The sequence below is a fragment of the Carassius carassius genome, chromosome 42 (assembly GCF_963082965.1).
Source record: "Carassius carassius chromosome 42, fCarCar2.1, whole genome shotgun sequence".
NCBI classification, from domain to species: domain Eukaryota; kingdom Metazoa; phylum Chordata; class Actinopteri; order Cypriniformes; family Cyprinidae; genus Carassius; species Carassius carassius.
In genome coordinates, this window is record NC_081796.1 from 9879895 (window position 1) to 9902012 (window position 22118).

At 37.0% G+C, this 22118-nt stretch overlaps 1 protein-coding gene and 1 non-coding gene across 3 annotated transcripts in view; one reads left to right on the top strand and one right to left on the bottom strand.

Annotated features, from left to right (window-relative positions):
- Positions 1-22118, top strand: part of gnal (guanine nucleotide binding protein (G protein), alpha activating activity polypeptide, olfactory type) — a 204593-nt gene that overhangs the window by 17226 nt on the left and 165249 nt on the right. The window lies entirely within an intron of this gene.
- trnak-cuu (transfer RNA lysine (anticodon CUU)) lies at positions 17599-17671 on the bottom strand. The gene has a single exon. It is a non-coding gene; the product is annotated as a tRNA-Lys (tRNA).

Sequence of the window (22118 nt, forward strand, 5' to 3'; positions counted from 1 at the left end):
CACTTATAAAATAAAGATAACAAACAAGGTGTGCTGTCTGCAGCCTTTGTCTGCGCTTATCTTCATTTACAAACAAGTCATTAAAATGAACTGTAACTCCGTGAATACTCAACGAAAATACATGGGGGAGATATCTATAGAAAGCTTGACATGTCTATTTTTAAACTAAACAAGTGCCGCCGAAAACAGATATTCTGTGATAAAGTAATCCATATGAAAACAACGCGATGTCTGTTTTTCAAGTCTCCCTTCATTATATCTAATGTGACCACGCCCCCGCGCTGAACGCGCTATTCAGATTCAAACTGAAGCGCGCGGCTTGAATACGCCCATAACAGAAGAAAAAGCAGCGAGCCTGTTCTTCAAGTGTTTATTTTACTGTTTGCTTCGCGATGAGAGGAATAAGACATAATTCACCCCAAAAAGATGTCATGTGGTTGAGGATTTGAGAAATGGATTTCCTCAGAAAAAAAGAATGCAGCACTTTATTCAGCAGAGATCATAAACATGAGTAAGTCTCTTTTTATTTATTTATATACTTGTACTAGTTTTCACATAACGTGTAAACATTTTACTAGTTAGACTTTTTCCAAATACTTTTTCCAAACTATAATTCCTGACTAAATGTATAGTAATCAAGTGAAACATTATGAAGTTTCAATAACAATATACAATACTATACCATTCAAAAGCTTGATGTAAATAATATAAATGTAACAAATAGATAACTGTCACAAATGTAAAAACATGCTTTTCTTTCAATTTATTCCCCCTAAAAACCCAGAAAAATATTCTCAGCTCTTTTCAACATTAATAATAATGATAATAATAATAACAATAAATGTTTTTTTTGTAGAAAATAAGATTGTTAAAAGGATTCTGAAGGATTGTGTGACTGGAGTAAGGATGCCAAACAATTTGTTTGAAAGTCAGCTTTGATTGTTTCTAATAAACTGTTTAACTGCACCCCCAAGTGGATATTAAATTATGTTGTGGGATAATTAAATATATTCTAAATAAACTACAAACATAAAATTATATAGATTTATTTTGTTCTTGCATTCTTTCTTGTAACTCCTTCCTCTCAGTGGCACAGATGACTGAATGGCTCATTATGCAGCTCATTATGCAGGCCTTTGTCTTCTCAGGTGTAAATCACAATGATATTCATGGTAGTTGACGCCTACTCGCATATGACTTTTACCAACAAAAAGTGTCTTAGAAAATTTAAATCAATATATTGTTCTCTGTGAGTGAGTAAACAAGATGATTTTCACATCATTTAGAAAGAAAAATTCTAGGCTACAAGCTCCAGTTCTCAAAAATCCCGGGAACCATTGTTCTTTATGTGTTTTTTTGCCTTATTCAAGTGTTTTAACATTTTTAGTTTTTCACTAACCACGCATAATATTTTTTTTCTCAAAAACACAATCATGTACATACATGCATTTCTTATATTATTATAGCCCAGTTTGTGCTGATTACAGTGAGATTAGACTTTACCCATTTAGATATTTATAAGAAACTGAAAAAAGCACAAATGTCAGGGCATGACAAAACTTCTCCAGGCCCCAAAAATACCCTTAGACTCCAGAGGGTTAAGAAATGAAGGTCAGTCAGTCCGAAAAATTGGGAAAACTTTGAAAGTGTCCCCAAGTGCAGTCACAAAAACCATCAAGCGCTACAAAGAAACTGGCTCACATGCGGACCGCCCCAGGAAAGGAAGACCAAGAGTCACCTCTGCTGCGGCGGAATAAGTTCATCCGAGTCACCAGCCTCAGAAATTGCAGGTTAACAGCAGCTCAGATTAGAGACCAGGTCAATGGCACACGGAGTTCTAGCAGCAGACACATCTCTAGAACAACTGTTAAGAGGAGACTGTGTGAATCAGGCCTTCATGGTAGAATATCTGCTAGGAAACCACTGCTAAAGAAAGGCAACAAGCAGAAGAGACCTGTTTGGGCTAAAGAACACAAGGAATGGACATTAGACCAGTGGAAATCTGTGCTTTGGTCTGATGAGTCCAAATTTGAGATCTTTGGTTCCAACCACCGTGTCTTTGTGCAACGCAGAAAAGGTGGTTCCCACCATGAAGCATGGAGGAGGAGGAGGAGGTGTGATGGTGTGGGGGTGCTTTGCTGGTGACACTGTTGGGGATTTATTCAAAATTGAAGGCATACTGAACCAGCATGGCTACCACAGCATCTTGCAGCGGCATGCTATTCCATCCTGTTTGCGTTTAGTTGGACCATCATTTATTTTTCAACAGGACAATGACCCCAAACACACCTCCAGGCTGTGTAAGGGCTATTTGACCGAGAAGTAGAGTGATGGGGTGCTGCGCCAGATGACCTGGCCTCCACAGTCAACGGACCTGAACCCAATCGAGATGGTTTGGGGTGAGCTGGACCGCAGAGTGAAGGCAAAAGGGCCAACAAGTGCTAAGCATCTCTGGGAACTCCTTCAAGAATGTTGGAAGACCATATCAGGTGACTACCTCTTGAAGCTCATCAAGAGAATGTAAAGCGTGTGCAAAGCAGTAATCAAAGCAAAAGGTGGCTACTTTGAAGAACCTAGAATATGACATATTTTCAGTTTCACACTATTTTGTTATGTATATAATTCCACATGTGTTAATTCATAGTTTTGATGCCTTCAGTGTGAATCTACAATTTTCATATTCATGAAAATAAAGAAAACTCTTTGAATGAGAAGGTGTGTCCAAACTTTTGGTCTGTACTGTATGTATGATGTTAAAGGTGCAAAAACGTTTTTCAATAAAGTAACACAAGCTATTTTGTTTTCCCATTTATTGACTGACAAGTCTCCTGTCCCCATATTGGGAGAAATCAGAACTACTGAGGCATTGTGTGCACTGTGTGAACATGATGTAGTTGTAGACTAAAAATGAATGTGCATGAATTCATCCTACTCGCAAAAAAAAAAAACAGATTTAGTATTCGTCAAAATTAATTAAAACCGTGAAATGCAAACTCAGAATATGACTCAAACCTGCAATAATTAAATATGTTAAATAACATAAATGTATCTAATCCCATTTTATTAACTAATGTCTTTGCTGCTGACTTTTGATGATCCAGTTCAACTATACTAATAAGCAAAATAATAATAAACTAACAATTGTGCTTCATTGTTGTTGTTTTTTATTGGTGAAGAGTGTTGAACCTAGGCATGGACCAGTATGAGATTTTGACTGTATGATAACCTTAAGCAAAAATATCACGGTTTCACAGTATTGTTGTTACAGCTCTAAAATGTGTTATTTTTAAATGAATGGGTAAAAAAAAGAAAAATCCTCTGGACACAATATATTTTGTTTTTGAGCAACATACTATTAGAAACAGAATTAGTTTATTTTTCAAACTAAACATTTTTTTTAACTCGCACATGTCAGTGTTTACGAATAGATTAAATGAAACAGGACAAATTTAATCTTGACAAACTATGTATCATTTTAAAGATCTAAGCCTCAAGCATCGACGACAGATTGCTGTTTTTCAATGGAAAGCTTATAAAGACTGTATTTGCTACATTTGTGTAAGCAGTACACATAAAAACATGAACAATGGAAACGCTGTACATACCAGATCCATCGTAATAATGAGTCATAAACACATCCACAGCTGTAATTCCCGGTTTAGTTAGGAAGGTAAGGGTCCACTGAATGACATCTCATGGAGCACGTTTAGTCCAACGAAGCAATAACATTGTAATATGGATCATAATTTCTTTGTTTACGTTTCAGTTCTTCAGCGACAGAACTGTTTGTGTCATGGAATAACTCACAGTGATCTGTCGTTGATGCTTGAGGCTTAGATCTTGATAATGTTATATAGTTTGTCAAGAATAAATTTGTCCCATTTCATTTAATATATTCGTAAACACTGACACGTGTGAATTGAGGGATGTTGAGGATGCCCGGGTCAGGGTGCAGGCTAACAGGTTAATAATAACCCAATTTAAAGCAAAAACTGAATTTTCTGACAAGCTTTGTGAAATTATACTACAAACCTGAATGAAACAAACAGCAGAAGCTCTGAATGAGATGCATATTCACTTTCTGACTGCAGGAGGCTCCTCTGGAACACCAGATACAACGTTTCCTTGGGTACGGCTGTAAACAAAGCTGCGCTGAAACACTGCTTTAATATGAACTATACAGAGACAAGATGAAAAGAAAATACCCCGTAAACTGTTCAGAAAACAGTCAGTTCCCCTCCGAAACACTATAGATTGTGTATCATGAACCGTGAGTGATCTGCCTGCTACAGTATTTTTTCTCTATGCATCCGTCTTCAGCATCTCTGGGCTGTGTTAACAGGTATTAACAGATGTCATATTTTTACATAAATGACATTTAGGAAAATGATTGAATTGCAACACCGTTTGTGCAAGTCCAGAACAGAGAGTTGCAATTAGGCAAAAATCAATCCAATTACCGATCACGTAAAGGCCAAAGTATACTTCGGCTGTCCGCGCACCATCAGCATTACATTATTTTTCTCATCTAGAGGGCCGTGGACAGCCGTGTACCCTGTGGTACTGTGCATGTGTCAAGCTCATCTGTCCGTGCTCATCTGTGGATGAGTATACTCTTGAAAGCTGTGTGCAAGAAGAAAAGGAACGAGTATGGAATATGCAGAAATAGTATGGTGCAAATCACAAAATCCTACTCACCTTAATGTATACCGATTGTTCCTCTCTTTAACTCTCACATGCTCTTTAAAAACATTCTCCTCCCTCCTTTGTTCTTCTCCTCCTCCCCCTCCTTCATCAACTCTAACAGCTGACGACTTTGCCACATTCTTCATTAATAAAATTACAAACCTCAGTGCACAATTTGCCACACCAAAAACTGTCAAAAACGTATTACAAGCAAACATACACTCGTTTACATCCTTCTTTCCACTCTCTGAGGCAGAAATCTCTAAACTCATCCTTTCCGATCATCCTACTACTTGTCCACTTGATAGTATTCCATCTCATCTTTTTCAAGCCATTTCTCCTGCCATTGTACCTACTCTCACTCACATCGTTAACACATCCCTTCACACTGGTGTTTTTCAGGCTTGTATAACCCCATTTCCTAAGAAACTCACTCTTGACCCAACTCCTTTAGAGAACTACAGACCGGTTTCACTTCTACCTTTCATTGTAAAAACACTTGAACGAGTTGTGTGCAACCAAGTCTCTGCATTTCTCATACAGAACAACCTCCTGGACAGCAACCAATCTGGCCTCAGAAGTGGACATTTGACCAAGACTGTTTTGCTTTCAGTTGTTGAAGCCCTATGACTGCCAAGAGCAGCTTCCAAAACTTATTTTGCTGGATCTATCTGCTGCTTTTGATATGGTGAACCACCAGATTCTTCTTTCAACCCTATTGGAAAATGGCATCTCAGGAACCACACGCCAGTGGTTTGAGTCTTAACTCTCAGATAGGTCCTTCAAGGTATCTTAGAGAGGGTGAGGTGTCCAAGTTGCAACATCTAGCTACTGGGGTGCCTCAGGGCTCAGTTATTGGACCACTTCTATTTGTCTACATGGCATTTCAAGGTTCTGTCATTCAGAAACATGACTTTTCATATCACTGTATGACACTGAACTCTACCTCCCATTCCATTCTGATGATCAGACGATAGCTGCTCGCATCTCAGTATGTCTAACAGAGATTTCTTGTTGGATGACAGACCATCACCTTCAACTCAATCTGGCTAGGAAAAACTGCTTGTGGTTTCAAAAAACCCATCACTTTATCAAAATTTCACCTTCCAGTTAGGGTCATCAACCATAATTTCTTCAAAACCAGAAACCTTGGAGTTGTTATTGATGATAAGCTGAATTTCCAGACCACATTGCTAAAAACTGCCCGGTCCTGCAGATTTGCTTCATACATGGGAAACAGGTCAAGAAACCTCGGGTTTCCCGAGGTTGCTGATTGACTGGAAGTTCAATAGTTGTTGAAGTGATGGCTTGGGAAGCCCGTGGTTGGGCATTGGCTGAAGATGCGAGCGGAGTTGTGGGCTGGTTTAAGTTGAACGGGCACTCGAGGTCAGACTCCGAGACACGGCGTTACGGAACTTAACTCAGAACACAAAGCTTTCAATGGAAATGAAAAGGGCTACCACTTTTAATGCTCCGATGCAAAGTAAACCACAATTTCTTTTAAATAGTATAACACATAATTCATATAATATTAATAATATTGCACACCTTTTAAATGTATCAAATCTAAAATATGGTTTAATACCATGTAGCTTAGAGAAAATATTAGCACAGGCTTAGGCACAGGCTTGACATTTATCCTGCTTGAATTTGTTCTAAGAAATGCACATAACTTCTTAAGTACCAAACTTTCATCTGTGAATATTACATATTAAATATATTAAATATTTTAAATATTTTAACTATAGTGTTTTTCTTTCATTTTCTGTGACTGAAGCCGTCAAATGTAACACATCAGCGAGGCAAAACTGACATCTATTTGCAAAAATGTGCTGTGATGCGCTTGTTTGTGGTTAAAGCGCCACTCAGCGGTCAACAGCTGCAAATGCACTTTACAAACGCCGAGGCGGCGGTAAAAAAGGGCCTTTAGGCTGTCCACCTACTGTACGTCACTGCTCTTCCTGCAGTTGGATATGCAGTGTTGAATATTCTGCCTAATTTCAACCACTGTATTGAATTTGTAAAGCAAAATAAAAATGGACCAAAAATTCCTGTCAAATTTTATAGGTTGTATTTTTAAACTGACTGAATGTTTTGGAATCAAGTCAGGAAGATGAATTAAGGATTATACCATTTTAATAATGATGGAAATATGTATAAAGTAGGGATGTAAAGATATCAAAATCTCACGGTACGATACAATCTCGATATTGACCTCACGGTACGGTATTTATTGCGATATTGTGGAAAAGCTCACGGTATTGTTAAATAGCTCACGTTAGTGTTTGTGATGATAATAGCGAAAAAATACTGACATTTATTCTGCTTTTGCCAGTCAACAGGCAATTGATTGTTGTATTTATGGATCCATGACAACTTAAAACGCTGATCACATAGTGCTTTTAAAGTGCAAGTTGTAGTCAGGAACATCAATATTCTGTATAGTAATATTTGGTTGCATAACTGATTCTTCTGTGCAATGTTCAAGTTAAGAAGCAACTAGAACAATTGTAAACAATAGGGAATTCCCTTTAAGTGCAATCAAAGATCAAGTTAAGTCAGGTTTAAATGTGCAAGGCAAATAAAAGCAGCCTTTTAAAACTGGTATTTAGGAACATTACTTAAACTTAAATAAAATAGTCAGTCAAAAAGCCTTTTTAAAAAACACTGAACTATCCTTTAGCTAATGTTCAAGTTTTTCTTTAGAAAGATCAAAAGATCTACATTGCAAGGGAGAAGAAGAGACATCTGGGCATTTACAATATCCCCTGCTGTTGAAAATACCCTTTCATTGGGCACCGAGGTAGCGGGTATACGCAGGTAGGTCTTTGCTAATGAAGACAGAATAGGATACCGCCCTGCATTGTCTCTCCACCACTTAAGAGGGTAAGCAGACAGAGAAACTAATGCTTCTTTGCAGTAAGAGTCAATTTCTGCCTGAATTCCACCTGTGACTTGATTACTGCTAAAAGAAGAGCCAAGGAGGTCCTCAAGGGCATGCTTCTTAAGAGGAGGCATGAAGCTCGCGCTGCTGTCATCCATATCTGCTGGATGTGGGCTCCTGGGCAGTACATCTTGGTCCTGGTTCATAAATGATAAAAAGACATTATATCAGCATTTTGTTACATTTTATTGTATTTCTCTCAATTTTCTCTATAGCACAGCGTTAACATTTTTTACCTGTTGTTGCATCTGTGATGCTTTGAACTTTATTCTTTCAAAGACGTCCTCTCTCTCTCCACTGCCTAGATGTTGCAAAGTCCGAAAGCGTGGATCCAAAGCACTGCTCTCCTGCATGAACTTTTCATCCTCTCCTTGGTATCTGTCAGTAAGATCCTTCAGAATGGCTACCTTCATCTGAGCAATGGCATTTGAGTCGTAATTATCTGTGGCCATGCTGTCTAGAATCATTTGTTTTAGTGGTGAAATGAGAGATATTGTTGGTTGCAACTCATCACAGAGAACAGTTGTGGCCTTTTTTATTGGTAAAAGAATCTTCACAAGATCCTCTGCATTTGCAATGTCAGATGTGTCCAAAGTGTCAATTTCACGTGACTTGTGTCTCAGTTCACCACTCAGTAGGGCTGCAGCAACAGCTTGTTGCTGTTCAAGGTAGCGCTCCACCATGTCCAGAGAGCTATTCCATCTTGTCACTACATCAATAATGAGTTTATGTACAGGGAGATAGTTTTTTGAGTAGTTTTTGTTTGGTGGTCAGCACGGCTGTGGCTGTAGAACTGTGGTGAAAAAAACTTGCTACACGTCTGACTCTACCGAGGAGGCGGCTCACTGCATTGACCTTTAAACCTGCTTGGGAGGCCAGGTTTAGTGTGTGCGCAAAGCACCGTATGTGAGGGGACAGTTCGGCTTCCTTTACTGCTACTGGCATGTTGCTTGCGTTGTCAGTAACAACAGCGATCCTTGTTCCAATCTTGTCCAACCCCCCCCTCTTTGACTGCAGATTTAAGGACTTCGGCTATGTTTACGCCAGTGTGTGATTCGCTAAGCTGTCTAGTTTGTAAAACGTAACTCTGCATGTCCCATTCACTCGTCAAAACGTGCCGTAATAGTGATGTAACTGTGAGTCGCTCTGGAAGTCCACCCATCAGTGGTAATAGCAATGCACTCAGACTGTTTAAGGTTCAACATGACACGTGCTTTTGTCTCACGGTAAAGAGCAGGGAACTGTGACGAGTGGGGCGGGGCCGAGGGATGTGGGAACACGAGTGAGGCCGGTGGAGTGATTGGGAAATCCGCTACACCTGCGACCCACCACCGGTCTTGAGTCCCACAGAGGAGATGGAAGGATATAAAACTGGAGCGACGAGAGAGGACCAGGCCTGGGCTTCTCTCGTCCTTCACTGTCGTCGCTCCAGCTATTTGAGATGGTTGAGATTACCATTTTAATTAATTTCTGAATGATTTAATGATACAAGCAGATACAAAGGTATACTGTATGTATGTATGGCCCAGTTAGGGCTGGGCGATATGGAGCAAAAAATATATCTCTATATATTTTGCTATATCTTGATATACGATTTATATCTTGATATCTTTACAGGAAAAATAACCCCCCAAAAACTGCTACAAAAAAAAAAAGCCAAATATACGTTTAGGGCCCTATGAAATGTTGTATTTTTTCTTCACCATATGTTTTATTGTCACCTAATTCTGTGTTTTAGCATGTGTAATTATTTAAATGCATAAAAACAACTTAATTTGTAAAAAAAAAATATCTTAAAATAGCCTTATGAAATGTTTTTCCCCCTCTGAAATTCTGTGTATTTACATTTTTCTGGTTATCAAATGAAGGCATAAAACATTCATTTAATTTATCTTTTAATTATTGAAAATTAAGCAAACTTTATTTTTTGGTAAATAAAGGGGATTTACTATTAAAAATTAAACATGGAAGAAATGTTGTGTGATTATTCCTTAAAAAATTATGTTCGTTTCATTTTAATAGTAGTAGTAGGCTATGCACATTCTGCTGAACAATAGTAATAGATTTCTGGCAAATACTTGTCTTTAAACCAGACTTTTATTTTGATAGGTTACCGTACCTTTACAATTCTGTGTATGCGATACTACAGTCTATGATGTGATATATGACGCTAGTTTTACTCAAATCAAACGGTCAGATGCTCATGAATTGACTCTCAGAGCAGTTCTGGAGATGTTCCTCATGTGTTCACGTCTTTATTTAGTGAGAGGAACGAAATCACCGGAGCGTCACGCGCGCTTCCGTGTGTAATGAATGAAGACGCACTTCTGCGCCATTCATTAACACAGACACGCAGAACATGCAGGATTCATATTTAAATAAACTTTTCCAGCTTAATATTTACAGATATTAGTCCATATCATGATTTGATGTGAGTGCAATGACCTAATTTAGATTAATTCATTCAAAATTTGACAAATTATGTGACATTCTGCATTAAACTGTAAATTCCATTTTTATGACTGGATTCCACGATTCCGTCCACCTTATCTGCATCACGGAAATCATAGGCCCTACAGTAGACATCTGCCTGCTGTTCGCCCGACGCCTTAAAACCGAGGTATCTCCATATAATGGAGCCACTTGTCCTTTTTTTTTTTAGACTAGTTCTGTAGCCTCCGTGCTGGTTATGGACGACGCTATGTTCACTGAGACAACACGCGAGGGGAGGGGGAACAAAATCAAGGAGGCAGGGTGCGAGCACAGCACAGAGAAGGCAAACAAGCGAAGTGGCGGAATCAGAATTAAATATAAACAATATATCGATAATTACGATATGTCAAAATACGATATATAAAAAATATATAGATATATTTTAAATATCGAGATATCGCCCACCCCTAGACCCCACTCATATTATGCTATAAAGTGCTTCATGGAAAATTTAATTTCTTAAAAGATCTTATGGAATGTAGAGTATTATCATGTGAGAACAGATGTAGACAGGTTTTTTTTTTTTTTACAAAATATTTTAGTAGTGAAAGAGCCCTATGTAGTGTATAAGGCACGCGTTTCAGCTATTGCTGATAAGAAGTTATGTATGATTTCTAAATAAATGCTTCTTTCAGAACCAAAAAAGTTTGTATTTGGTAAATAGTGGTATAGGGGAGATGGCATGAGTGTTCACATCCGCGTGTATATTTTTGTGTGTGTGTGTGTGTGTGTTTGCTGCTGTTACTTAATTAAAATCTCTCTCTATTGAGTTGCAGAGAGCGGTCGGGCTGTCATGAGTTTTATATGGCTGATTTGGTCAGAGTTCAAAGTGTCAGTCAGTTAACAGAGGAGGCACACACAGTACTTTAAGCATTATTGAACGCTCTTCCTCTGCTGTATGATTATGGTGAAGATGATGGTGATTATGTCATTATACAGTGTGACACTGTAAATATTTTGATATTAAAGAGTGAGCCAATTTAACTCTTAAATTACTCTAAATCTAGCTTAAGTTGCAAATTAAAGATTTTTTTTTTAGTTTTTTTTTTATAGGTGTGATATGATATGATTGATATGATGGGGCATGTGATTTTATGTGTGTGTGTGTGTTTGTTAGGCTGCAATGCTATCTCCATTAATTAGGCTCTTTATGTAATGGTGTATTGATTTTTGTTAGTAAACACACAGACCAAGCACTAACAGATAAGAGATGATGGGGTCATCCATCTTTCTGAACCAAACACATGTGTCTACCAAAAGAGAACATGCACAGTGAGGGCAGAATGAAATGTAGAGGAAGAACTACTGCATCCGAAATAATCTTTACCTGGAAGACTGGCTATACGTTGTGTTTGTGATACTTTAATTAGGAGTGTAACGGTATTTGTAACGTTATTTGTAAACATATTTGTACTGGGCTTTCAGCTTTGTATGCATATATACCAAAAAAAAAAACTTCATGTCTGGAAATTACTTGAAACTCAGTTTTATATATATAAATTTGAAAATATTCTGTCTATTTTATCAGGAAATCAAATAATAAAAGCTATTTTGATGATTGTGATAGATGTGCCTCAGTTCATTGCACTGCAGAGCATGAGTAAACCTGATCATTCCATCCTCTTATTACTAGTATTAGCATGAAATAATCATGAATGCACATCCCAACTGCAGAAATTCATCAATAAAACGGCTTCTAAACAATGTCTCATAACTTTATATAACATCAGTGTCCACTAGGGGTGTGTATTTATTTGTCTAAAATAGTCAGTAATTTGGGTATGTAAGAAAATGTTATTTATGTAGCACATTAAACATAGCAAAGCTATCCAAAGTGCTGAACAATGTAAAAAAATTTAAAGTAAGAGGAAACACAAAAGAACCAAACAACACATATAATACAATAAAACCGCAATGAAGTGAAATTAAAATGCTAAGTAGAAAAGATACGTTTTCAACCTCGATTTAAAAATGTTAATCGAAGGTGCAAGACGGCAGTCTATAGGCAATTGGTTCCACAGAGGGGGGGCAGTGACTGAAAAGGCTCTGTCACCCTTAGTATTCATAGGGGAATGAGGGACAGATAAAAGAGCCCTGTCAGCAGATCTTAAAAGTCTGGTAGATGGCAAAGGGATGATAATATCTTTAAGATAAGATGGAGCTTGATTGTTAAGAGCTTGAAAAACAAACAACAGAATCTTAAACTGAACCCTAAAATGAACTGGAAGCCAGTGAAGAGAAGCTTAAATTGGAGTGACATGGTCATATTTCTTTGCCCCAGTCAGCAGCCTTGCAGCTGCATTTTGTACCAACTGGAGGCGTGAAAGCGATGACTGAGGAAGACCTGAGTACAGTGAATTACATTAATCTAAACGTGAGGTGATAAAAGCATGAATAACCTTCTCCAAATCCTGAAAAGACAAAAACTATTTAAGTTTGGAGATGACCCGTAATTGGTAAAAGCTGTTCCTCATGACAGAATTAATTTGTTTGGACAAACTTAATTCTGAATCTATAATAAAGCCCAGGTTTCTAACCTGTGAGGAAATAGAGGGGAAGTGATAGCAAAGCTCCTTAATAATATCCTTTCTTATTTTTGGGGGACTAAAAACAATAATTTCTGTTTTGTTCTCATTGAGTTGGAGAAAGTTATTTGATAACCAATTTTTTTAGATCAGAGACACATTCCAGCAATGTTTGAATGGAATCACCAGCTTTTAGCGGGAGGTACAACTGTGTATCATCAGCATTTAAATGAAAAGAGACTATGTTCTTCCTGATAATATCCCCCAAAGGGGGCATATATAAGTTAAAAAGAAGCGGCCCCAGAATAGAGCCTTGAGGTACTCCACTAATAATTGGGGCAGATGATGAGGAAAACTTGCCTAACTCTACAGAAAATGACTTATCTTTGAGAAATGAGTATACAAAACATTGTAAGGCTGTGCCCCCTGATACCAATCAGATGTTCTAAACGGTATGGGTCTTTTGGTTCGGTATGCATATGTACTGAACAAAAACAGCATCCTTCTAATCACTGCATGAGTGGAACTTCATTCAAAATGTGGAAAGGCATCAGTAAAACAGCTTGTAAATGAAATTTCAAGTTGCACTTCATTTACCTCAGGCAAGTCATCAGTGTCCACAGCTCATTCACTATAAATTAAGTCTAGAGAAGAGCATTTCAGAAAATATTACAATAAATCTGTTACGAAACAATTTATGACAGCCACTCTGTAAATTCTGTAAATGAATAGCTTATATTTCAACAACAAATTGAATTTGTATTATTTAGAAGTTATTTTAAAACTCCATTATGTGCAGTTTACTTGTTTGCATACACTTTTTTTTTTTAAGTTGATTATTATCTTTAAAAATAAATAGTAGTTAATAGAGCCCGACCAATATATAATTTTGCTGATATTATCAGCCAGTATGAGCCTGTTGCCAATATATTGTATTTGCGAATATGCTGCCGATATGTCGCAGATATGAACCTTTTTTAGATTAAAGGGTTAGTTCACCCAAATAGCAAAATTATGTCATTAATAACTTACCCTTATGTTGTTCCAAACCCGTAAGACCTCCGTTTATCTTTGGAACACAGTTTAAGATATTTTAGATTTAGTCCGAGAGCTCTCAGTCCCTCCATTGAAACTGTGTGAACAGTATACTTTCCAGGTCCAGAAAGGTAAGAAAAACATCATCAAAGTAGTCCATGTGACATCAGAGGGTCAGTTAGAATTTTTGGAAGCATCGAAAATAAATTTTGGTCCAAAAATAACAAAAACTACAACTTTATTCAGCATTGTCTTCTCTTCCGTGTCTGTTGTGAGAGACAGTTCAAAGCAAAGCAGTTTGTGATATCCGGTTCGCGAACTAATCATTCGATGTAACCGGATCTTTTTGAACCAGTTCACCAAATCGAACTGAATCGTTTTAAACGGTTCGTGTCTCCAATACGCATTAATCCATAAATGACTTAAGCTGTTAACTTTTTTAATGTGGCTGACACTCCCTCTGAGTTCAAACAAACCAATATCCCGGAGTAATTCATGTACTCAAACAGTACACTGACTGAACTGCTGTGAAGAGAACTGAAGATGAACACCGAGCCGAGCCAGATAACGAACAATAGACTGACTCGTTCACGAGTTTATTTAATTTGTCTCGTTCACGTGTTTATTTAATTTGTGTCTTTGTTCTGTTGTATTCATCTTCTGCTATTGCTTGTAATTTGTTTATCTTTAGAAGAGATTTTTAGCAATGAGCCCATTTCAGCAGAAAAAAACCTTAAATGTAATTGTTTTAACAGCTTTATTTTCTTTTCTCTTTTTTTATAGATTTTTCTGCTTTAATGTTTTATTTCTATAACTGGAGTACCTCATTTTTGTTGTTTCCTAATGATAATTGTAGCACAGAAGCCTGAAAGTCTTCTGGTCTTTCATAAGCTACCATAAGATTACTAATCTCAGGTGGGACTTGATACCCCCCCCCCCCCCCCCAATTCTTTCTTTCTTTAGGCCTACTGCTATATGAACAAATATGTAATAACATTTGGTTTGCAAACACTTTAAACAAACAAGGTGCTTTTTATAGCAGTGTTCCTTTTACATATACACTAAAAATGTTGGGTTAAAAATAACCCAACCTGTAACCCAACTATGGGTTGGTATAGCACCTTCCCATCTTTGGGTTATTTCAACCCAACCCATTGGGTTAACATCCTATTGGGTTAAAAGTTACCCAACAGTTGAGTTACTTATTTATATTAATTAACATCAGTATTTTTATTAAAGATTACTTAATACAACCATATTTTGAAACTACTTTGTTGTAAATTACAGATTTAATTTTATTATGCAAATAACACATTTACAAATATATTTTAAATTTTTTTATTTAAATGTACAAGAATGTGTAAAAATACAACTGACATTTTCAAGATGTACAAATGTGTCAATTCATATCAGAACACACAAATGTGCAAATACAGTTCACAGCTATGGCCTAATGGTTAGAGAGTTGGACCTGTAACCTGAAGGTCGCAGGTTTGAGTCTCGGTACTGGCAGGAGTTGTAGGTGGAGAGAGTGAATGAACAGTGCTCTCTCCCACCATCAACACTCATAGCTGAAGTGCCCTTGAGCAAGGCACTGAACCCCCAGTTGCTCCCCGGGTGCTGGATATAGCTGCCCACTGCTCTGGGTGTGTGCACTTGGATGGGTTAAATGCAGAGCACCAATTCTGAGTATGGGTTACCATACTTGGCAAATATTACGACTTTCAAATAAAATGAACATGACATATAATAATAACAATAATAATAATAATAATAATATTTAAACAAAAATAATCATAAAATCAAGTAATAATAATAAAAAATATACTGCTGGACCTACTGAATTTTACTGACTACTAAATACAAAGTTTTTAAGGAGGAGACAGTGTGCAGAAGAAACTATTAAAGACTATGTGTTCCAAAAACTCTCAAATGGGAGCAGAGGACTTTAGGTAGTATGTCATATACAAAGAAATGTTTGAAACACAGATCGACTGCTTGTAGTATTGTCTCCTGTTCCATCGCCTCCCCATTTAAAATAATAAAAACTTGGGAGGAATTTTCCTTGTCACCAAGCACCAGGACATGTGGATTCTGTATTGTCTCGTGATTCAAGTACAGCACTAATTAGTGCCAACTAGGGCTGGGACAACGTGTCGAGGTCCGTCGACGCAAAATATGCGCATCGATTCGTCGACCTGTTTTTATTTCTCTAAAAAACGTTTGCAAAACGTTTACCTTATGTGCGCTGAATATACGCGATGGCTGGATCAACATTCTGTCCAACTTTATATAACCAATTCAGGGGTTTTTCTGCATTGATCTTTTTTTTTTGGCGGCTGTCAAAGCCTTATTTGACGGTGAGTGACAGTGACAGGGCGCGTACGAGAGAGAGCCCCGGCTGCGCGCGCACTCACAGTCTTCAAACAACACGAGCGCTTCTTGCTCTCTCTCTCCCTTGTGCATATTAATCAAAATCATTAAACACGATAGAAAAAATGGCGAAACACCAAAGTTTCACGCGCGCTCGCGCACTCACAGTCTTCAAACTACACAAGCGCCCCTTCTCTCTCTCTCTCTCTCTCTCTCTCTCTCTCCCTCTCTCTCTCTCTCTCTCTCTCTCTCTCTTTCTCCAGTTTCCAGAAACTCTCCAGTTTCTCCAGAAACTCCACAGTTTCACGTGGAGCATTCAGAGATTTTTTTTTTCTCCATGACAGGCTGCTGGCTCCCACTGTTAAAATTTTTTATTTTTTTTTGGAAAAGCACTCTCTGTATTAGCTTAAAGCCCTCAAGTTTACATTGGTTACTGTATTCTTTTAATTGCTCTAAACAAGTATTTTGGGTGACCTTTTTTATTGAATGCTAGACATCAAGTTGTTGTTATTTTCATCTGAAAGAAGAACTTTTTTATTGAATGCTAGGCCCTATGTGTTCAGTAAGCTTGTTTCAGTAAGCTATGTGTTTTCAAGGCTTCAAGGTTTTATTGAATGCTATCTCTATACAAGTGCAAAGTAATGCATTCTTAGTCAGTCTTTTATTTTGTAATTTTAAGAGCAATAAACATATATTGCAATGTTAAGGAATTCATGTTTTTTTCATTCAGATATGTAAATCAACATGTATAAATTGTTAGTAGTCAATTAATGGGGAGATAATCGAAATCGAATCGGTCCGGAAAATTAATCGTTAGATTAATCGATGCATCGAAAAAATAATCGCTAGATTAATCGTTTAAAAAATAATCGTTTATCCCAGCCCTAGTGCCAACCTTGAAATCATTTAAAAAAAAAGGTTCAGTTAACATGCATTGTGATGATATTTCATTGATACACTAACTTTACAAATGAGTAAATTTAAATGAGTTAAAAGCTATAGCGAATTTAAATTGGTTAAAGTGATAATTTACCCAAAAATTCAAATTCTGTCATAATTAAAAAAAAAAAAAAACATCATCTTGGAACGCTTTGTATTGTACAACGTGTGTCTTATACAAAACAAATAAAGTTGACTTGACTAAACGGGGCACTGTAATTTTAAGTGTTGCTTTTACTTACAGGTTGAATGTCAATGAAGTGAAGTGAAGTGACATTCAGCCAAGTATGGTGACCCATACTCAGAATTTGTGCTCTGCATTTAACCCATCCGAAATGCACACACACAGAGCAGTGAACACACACACACACACTGTGAGCACACACCCGGAGCAGTGGGCAGCCATTTATGCTGCGGCGCCCGGGGAGCAGTTGGGGGTTCGATGCCTTGCTCAAGGGCACCTAAGTCGTGGTATTGAGGGTGGAGAGAGAACTGTACATGCACTCCCCCCACCCACAATTCCTGCCGGCCCGGGACTCGAACTCACAACCTTTCGATTGGGAGTCCGACTCTCTAACCATTAGGCCACGACTTCCCTAGGCACGCCCAACGAGGGGCTCGAACCCACGACCCTGAGATTAAGAGTCTCATGCTCTACCGACTGAGCTAGCCGGGCAGCGGTGGGGAAGGACCGCTTCATTTCAGTGTATGATGTGCACACCATTTTTCCATTTGTGTGGTATGGTGCAGATGCCAGGAAGTGTTTTAAAGACAATTTCTGCACGAAGGCCTTGAAATGACAAAAGTACAGAGAAAGCACAAGTAAAAAAAAAAAAAACTAAGCTTACAGTTGACATTTTTACAGTCTTTGTGGGGATCTACTATCATTTGCACTAAGAGACTAAACCAGTTTTCACTCCCTCCAAAAAATTTGTGGCAATATTTGTGGCTAATGTGAGTAAATTTTACCACCCTTTACCCTTTAACTGATTTGGACTTGTAGGGAGGAACAAAAGTACACTGTAAATGAAAGGAAGCTTTTTTGGACGGAATACAGCAATACACTTATTTCACCTCATTTGTCTTTTTTTCATAATTTTTGGAAGTCATAGGTCTAAGTAAAATTGAAAACTTATGTATCATTAATTTATACAGGTTACTTACCTTGAAATGTTTCAATTAACAGGCAGAAATTCTATTGTTGCAATTTTTCCTTCACGAAAAAGTACATTGTCTAAAACATAAGTATAACACATTTAGTACAACACATTTAAAAAACATGTCAATCAATCTAGCTTCATAAGAGAAATTGCTGTAATTATAGGGTATTCTAATAGATGCATAACAATATTCAATATGAATAAACCATAAAAACACTTTTACTATACAATTAATTAGTGCTGGTGCGCTAAGACGAATATGACTTCTGTTTTACCATCCCCTCTTAAAGGTTGGTTGTAGGAGTAACGTTATGTAAATTTGGGGCACTGGTATAAATTTCCGCTGAAAGCGCGGATTGCATCACGACTGCGCGATTTTCTTTCGTCTGTGTTTTGAACTTTTATAACAGAAAATTGCAGGTTCATTCAAACGATTCTCATGGAGTCTGTTGTCTGTCGCATTACTGATGTGTGAGCTCAGTTCGCTAGAGCAGCTTCTTTCACTGGTCCGATCCGATAAATGGTCCGTGCGGCTTTTCTAGCTTAATTCTAATGATTTCGTCAAAGTTTCACATTTCACCAGACATTTTTATTAACTTTTAATAATACTTGTCTAAAATGTTTTGCAGCTAATCTTTTAATGTATTGATGCTGGTGAACAAACAGGAATAGCATTCATTTACAATCGATCTGATTCTCTGGGGGAAAAACAAACGGACTAAAGGGAATACAAACGTTTTTTAACATATGAGAAAAAAATAAAATTAACGTATCAGACACATTACTTACAGTTTTTCTCAGTAACTTTGGTGCATTTCTCAAATCAGAAATGAAATTCTCAAAACTACTTGTACAACCTCCACATCATCTAGTCATTTATACACATCATAAAACCATTTCTTATTCTTTTGAACAAGTTGCAATAGCTTTTGTACATTCATGCAATTGATTTCGCACATTTAATTGCGGTTTCCTACATTATCAGTTGCTAATGTCATGTTGCTCAAAATTTATTATATACTTTTCTGTGCAATAGTCTTACCCCTCAAAACATCTAGTCTTTAGTTCATCATATAAGTCATTAAATGCTAAATGTTTAATCTAGTTGTCATAAACTGCCAAGCACATTTTTCTTTTTTTTACACATTATTATTATACTTTTTTTCAATTTGGCATGAATTGTGCAAGTTAATCTTTACTAATGAAGAGAATGAAGATGATAAACCAATTTCTCTGAAATAGCTCAAAGGTTCATCTCATGAAACTTCAGTTGGAAAGCTTATACTGTATAGACAGAGGACAACACAAGAGTTACAAATTCTAAAAAAGGACTTATTTTTCATTTTCATGTCTTATCCATAAACTATGACACAAGGACTTGTCATTCTGATGGCACTGACATGTTCATTGACACAGATATTTATTTTTGAGGGATGAACTAAGGATTTTGAGCAAGAGACTGGCTTTTGCAGGTAATCCATGGTGTTTTGCTATTTGTACGAGTTGTTTTGAGAAATGCACTTACTGTTTTGCAAATCTCGAGGATGATTCGAGAAATGTACCAAAGTGACTGAGAAAAACTGTAATGTTATAACAGTTATACGATTATATTAACAGTTACTTACCCTTCATAATCAGGCAGGCTGCCACTGATGTCCGCGCTGACTTGGACTGTTAAAATTTGAACCGGAAACATATTTAACCCACCAGTTGGGTTATAACTAAAAATAACCCAACGACGAAAAAAAATTACCCAACAAATTTTAAGATAACCCAACACATTGACCCAATATGTGTAACCCAACGGTTAGGTTAAAAAAACGACCCAACGTTTTTTACTGTGTAGTAGTAGCAGTTAAAATATTGTAGCCATCTAAACTTATAACAATAATGCGATTAAATTAAATATAAAACAAGCTATTTGTCACTGCCAGGACTTTAACATTTTTATAGAAAATATTTATATTATATATATAGAAAAAACAAGTTATGCTCAGTGTCCAGGTCCTCGATCATAACATGAGACCTGCACGACCTTCCTATTTCCAACTTTTAAAGTCATGATTACGATCTCGTTGCATTCTTTTCTGTTAAAAATGGAAAGTGGACAGTGGTTTGTGAATGTTGATGCTTAGCCTAAATAATTTGATCAGGAGCATCCCCTCCTGTGAAGCAATTTTTAAATTAACTTAATTTCTATTTGTTGTTGAAATATATTAATTTACACAGCAGCTCTCATAACATATGTTGTCTATGACACTGCCTGCAGCATTTTGTAAAACAGGCGAAGCCTGTATCACACAGTACAGATGGGTGTATGTGTGAGTCACAGGGTGTGTATGTTGCGCTCACTGGTGACAGTAGAGCAGGGCTTTTGGGAGGCTCTAGTGAGCTCAGGCAGTCATTAACATGCTCTCTGGAGCACCCCGCTTAACTCCCTCCTAATGACTTTTTTGGCTTCCTCTACAGCTAATGAAGGTGCAGGTAGAGAATGTCTGTACTAAATGAAAGGCCACTAATAGTGGTTAAGGTTTGTTTTCATGTTTTCTTTTTCTTCACTCTCCCTGAGCGCACCTGCTTGTCACGCTGAATTTTCCAAAGGGATCTCATCCTCTTTAATTTTAAAGAAGTCTATGTAACAAGAGGAGAATGCTGTCATTAGGAAACAAACTCTGCTGCTTTGTTTTCTTGTGAAATTTATTATTTTTGTTTGAAGATTACTATCAAAGAAACCGATTTCTGTGTCTGCGCCACTTTGATTGTTTGTGAACTGTAAATTGTAAAGTTGTATCAATTTCATGAGACACTATTTTTGATGATGAATTTGTATTAAAGGGATAGTTCACAAAAAATAAACATGCTGTCAGTAATTACTCACCCTCAAGTCATTCCAAACCTGTACAACTTTTGTTTATCTTCAGAACACAAAATAAGATATTTTTTATGCATTCCTTTGGCCCTCTCATAGACAGCAAGGGTACTACCATGATCAAGGTCCAGAAATATTGTAAGGACATAAGTAAAATAATCCATGTGACCCATAATGTTACGAAGCTACAAGAATACGTTTTGTGCGCAAAAAAAACAAACAAAAAAAACAACAACTTTGTTTAACAATTCTTCTCCGAATCCAGTTTGCTGTGGCTTGCCTCCATTTTGGAAAGCATCAAAATGCATGCGCGCTTCTGCTTCATGTAAACAAAACTTGCGCATTGTGCTGCTGCTTACGTCAACACGGATATGCATCAGCTCGCGCATGCATTGTTTACAGATCTTTGCAGACTCTTAAGGGCTAGTATTGCTCACAACACATTGTGGGTGGACGAGGATTCAAACTACAAACATGCATAAAAAGTTTTAAACCACAAACATAGCGAATATGCAAGACCAATGGACAGGTTTAGTGATAAATAATCAATATCTAACCTGTTGAAAAAATATTTATTTAATGTTATCTGCATTATATTTCAGTGAACACTGTGAACTTTATAATGATATGTTTGGTCATTAACTTTTGAATGCATCATTATGCAAACACATGAGGAGAGTTCTTGGCATTAAAGACCCACAACTGGTAGATCAACGTGCCTCTTAATTTCTCTCTAATACGGTAGAAAATTGAACAAGTTATGGATAATGTTAACTAGGGCTGCAACTAACGATTATTTTGATAATCGATTAATCTGTCGATTATTTTTACGATTAATCGATTAATCGGTTTATGTACTTATATTTTAGTTTTTTCCATTTTTTCCCCAAGTAAATTATTAATAAATGGTCTTTATCCTTCAGCATAGATTTTTAAGAGATTTTAACCATTTTGCACTGTTATATCCTAATCAAAAATATACCTGGAGTTGTTTTATTGTGTTAGTAATCCTTTGTCGAACTCTTCTGCAATCAGAACACTGACCCATACTCTAGCAAATTTCACAAGGAGATTTAAAATAATGTTTTCACCAT